Here is a 4,016-nt window from a genome sequence, read left to right as displayed (position 1 = left end):
ACTCAACAGGGCTGAACATGAATAAAAGCCACACCTTTCAGATAAATACTTTTACTTAGTTTATTTTTAGTTTCTCTCCACAGTCATGAGTTTAGTTTGCTGAAAAAATGAAAGTGCAATAAATATTTTTGCATAAAACTCAAAAAGAATGATGTAGCTCTTGATTTTGCTCCTCACTCCATGCCTGCTGTTACATCCTGAGATCTCCTTCATTAACGTCTGGAAACCCAAAGAACCTGAAACAGCATCCGCCTGCACCACGCCCACTACCCACATCCATCTATCGTCTTGAAACAGAATTGTTTCAATTCTGATTTCTGCAAATAATCATAATAAAAATTTCCCAATTTTTTGTATGGAGTTTTGTTTCAATGAGTCTAAGTTAAATTTTTATTTCTTTTAATGTGTTTTGCTACACACTTTACTTCCCTTTCTGTGTTTATTCTGTCGAGTATTTGTTTTAACTGTTTTTTGATGTGCTTAAATAAATGTAACATTAAGACTTGCTGCTCTTTTACTTTAGTATTTTGTCTGGATGGTTAACCTTTTAAATTTCCTCCTTAAATAATTTAAGCAATTTTTTTGGGGCAATTGGTGCAATAATGATTTATGACCCTGAGAAATTTGACTGCTTTTGAGTACCTTTTTTTTTTTTTTTTTTGAAGAAGAAGAAATCTGAGAACATTTTGGTGAAGATATTTTTTAAAACCCAAATTCCACGGTTTCTTTTGCCTATTTAAAAGAGCAAAAACAAAAAAGAATTTGTGTTTTTGGCTGACCCTCCTCCAAACTCCCTTCCTTTTCACATCTTCCTTCCTTCTTCTCTCCCTTAAACCTTCCCTCTCTCACTTCACATCTGGAGGGGGTTCTACCGCAGATCTGTGACTCCTCGCCTGCTATGGGACAGCCTCAGCTTGGACCAGATATCACGCTTCGGTTCTTTTCAGCAAATACTGTTCCACTTTTAGGACAGCTTTTAGGGGTAAAGTAGCGTAGTAACTCTGCTGCATGATTTGCGGTTGGCTGTTATGTTGGACAGAGCTTGCACTGAGTTTCCAGAGTCAAGGTAATTCATTTATGCATGACAGTTCTGCCTTCTGGTATGTGTTAAGACAATCCAGTCAGCTAAATATGAGCGGAGCCTCTTTATAACCTCTGCTCTGCTCAGAAACTGCATGAAAACAGACCAAAGCCATAAAAGTACTGAGCATTTGTTCTTTAAGCCCATAAATGACAACTTTTAGCAGGATATTGGTGTTCTTTTAGAGATGACTTTAAACTTCTCTATGACCCTTGGTTGCTATGACGTTTTTATGAAGTCGTCTGTGTTCACTAAGTGCTCACTGTGCTGAGTCTAGTCCAGACCATGTTTTTTAAGCTGTTTCTATTAGTTCTTGCCCTGCGACAGGCTGAAAAGGTTCCTTTGATGGACAGCTTTTAGAAGCTTACCTTGAGAGCTGCTCTGAGTGCGTAACAGTAGTATCTCTGTCAGAATCAGAGGACATAATGAAGCTGTGTTTTTTTATTTTCTTGAAATTGCTCAAGAAAGAATAAATAACAGCAATATGTTGCTGAAGAGGTTTGCACACACCTTGCTTAAGACTTTAAATCTCAGCAAATCACTGGTGCATTTAGAAAAAACAGAGCAAAAGTCCTAACATGTCATGCTTTTGTTTCTTTAAATTAGACTTTACGTTTGGGAGTTGACCTTCTGCTACTGGTGGAAATGTGATATTTTTATTATTTTTATGTTAGTGATTGATATCCAGATTTGAGGTGAAATATTTTAAATCAACCTGGTTTATATCCAGGCTGTATCTGTGAGAATTTGCTTCATTATAAATTTCTTCAGTTTTTCCTGTGATGTCACACTCGAGTGCTTCAGGTAATCAGATCTTACTATCAGACAAAGAAAACCTGAGTAAATACAAAAAACCCTTTCAAATGATGATTTTGTCTTTTAAAATCCATCCAAATGAACACTATGAGCACTATGTGAAAAGTATGCAGAGTGCTTGCTAAGTGAAGAGTCAGCTGTGAATAACTGCATTTCTTTTGGAAACTGAGTTCAGCTTGACCAGAACAACTAATGCTATAGAATCAAGGAATTGTTTAAATAGAAACCTGCCTGATAACATGAAGTAGGTTTACCTCAAGCCAACAGTTGACACTTGGTCATGTAGTTGCTGGATGTTAGTATTCGCACACACTTTTTCACACACGGCACAGATCACCTTTGAACACCATTTGACCTTCAGTATATGCCACACTGGCTTCTCCACTCTGTCCCTGCATCCTCCACTAAACAGCTACACCGTTCTGCAGACTGGTTCCTCTCTGGACAACTACCTCGGAATTTTCATCCAGGAGTTTTTGTCATTATAGTAGGTGTTTTGTAGCGACAAAATACCTACTATCACTGCGTTTGATAAATGCTCCTCAAAAGTATTAACGTCAGCTGTGGATTCAAAAACCATATAGTGGAAACAGACAAGTTGAAAAGAAATATCAACACTCCCGTCCGAGCTCATTTCTGCATAAATACAAAATTCTGACCAATTATACAAAACATTGCACTGAGCTCTGTGAGAATGAGAGGAAGACTGCGCCCTGCAGAAAGATGCTATTTTCATCATGCGTTTACATTTTGAAGCTATGGATGAAGCACGTCAGAGCCTTTAACCCTTGTATGTAAAAATGAGGTCCAACTGACCCCACACACGTAAAACTTGTATCATTTTCCATAGTCCTCTACATTTGCCTCAGTCCTCGCACACACAAGGGTTATGGTCTATGGAAGACCAAGAACAGAGACATTTGATTTCTCTCCCAGTGCTACAAATAAGAAACAGCACTCTTCTGTTCCTGCAGCCCTGGTTTGGGCTGCAGGATCTCCTTCATCCATTCTTGAATGAAGGAGATCTCAGAGCAGACAGACATACTGAGGATCAAAGTCAAGAGCTACATAATTTTTGAGGGCTCTTGCAGCTTTGAGCACTTCCTGAAAAATCTTCACTTGATTCTTTTGAGGAATGAAATATCCCAATCAAAAAGTTTCTTGTTTTTTAGCCATCTCAAGTACAGCTGACTTTTCCTTGACTAATAATAACATCATTTCAAACACAAGAATGGATTGGCTAGCTTGACAGATTGTTAAGAAATGCAGACCTTTCAGTGCTTGGAAGACTTTCATTTCTGTAGTCGGTACCTACAAACCCAAAGATGAACAATTTGGATTTCTTGCTGGAGCATCCATTTGAAAGCCCCAGCTCCAAGGAGAATTGTTGAACTTAATATTGCTTGAATGATTCCTGAGGGAATTCCAAGGAAAACCCTACTGATCAAAAAGAAAACACAAAGGCCATAATAACATTTATCAACCATCTTGAAGATTTCTGACATTAGGAAAACAATATCCTGCTGAGTAATAAGATAGGAATTAAACATTTTGGAATGTGTCATGATAGAAACTTGTGAGAAAATTCTGAAGATGAATGTCCAGTTTGTGACCTTAAACTCAATAACCCACTGAAGTGCTTATACTGCTTTGCTTCATGGAATATGCAGCAGGGAAACAATTCAAACCACACAGGCAAGTCCAACTACGAAAGACGAAAAAAAAGTGAAGTGATGAAGCCAAAGTTCAGATTAAAAACAGTTTGATATCCTGTGGCATGATAGTAAACAGGCTGGTAACACTCAAAAACCTTCTGATCTTCCTTCCAATGTTGCTGAGTTAGCAGAGTGTGTCAAATTTCCTCCAGAGTGATAAAAACATAATAATTGTCAGTTTTTGCGAATGCCTGGTGGCAGTTGCTGCTGCCAAAAGTGGCACAAACAGAGGGGGTCAATTACAATCTCACATAGTCTGGTAGGTTTGGATAGCTATTTTCCTTCCATCCATCCATCCATCCATCCATCCATTCATCCATCCATCCATCCATCCATCCATCCATCCATCCATCCATCCATCCATCCATCCATCCATCCATCCATCCATCCATCCATCCATCCAT

At 38.4% G+C, this 4,016-nt stretch overlaps 1 protein-coding gene across 2 annotated transcripts in view; it reads left to right on the top strand.

Moving 5' to 3' along the window:
- Positions 1 to 833: 833 nt before the first annotated feature.
- Positions 834 to 4,016, top strand: part of podn (podocan) — a 21,944-nt gene continuing 18,761 nt past the window's right edge. The window contains exon 1 of one of the 2 annotated variants that reach the window (XM_008407802.2): positions 834 to 1,066. The gene's annotated coding sequence lies outside the window, so the exon portion shown is untranslated. The remainder of the gene's footprint in view (positions 1,067 to 4,016) is intronic. The other variant, XM_008407801.2, reaches the window with a different exon arrangement.

The sequence above is a fragment of the Poecilia reticulata genome, linkage group LG4 (genome assembly GCF_000633615.1).
Source record: "Poecilia reticulata strain Guanapo linkage group LG4, Guppy_female_1.0+MT, whole genome shotgun sequence".
NCBI lineage: Eukaryota > Metazoa > Chordata > Actinopteri > Cyprinodontiformes > Poeciliidae > Poecilia > Poecilia reticulata.
The sequence above is the reverse complement of the archived record's forward strand: the minus strand, read 5'-3'. Positions and strand labels throughout refer to the sequence as shown.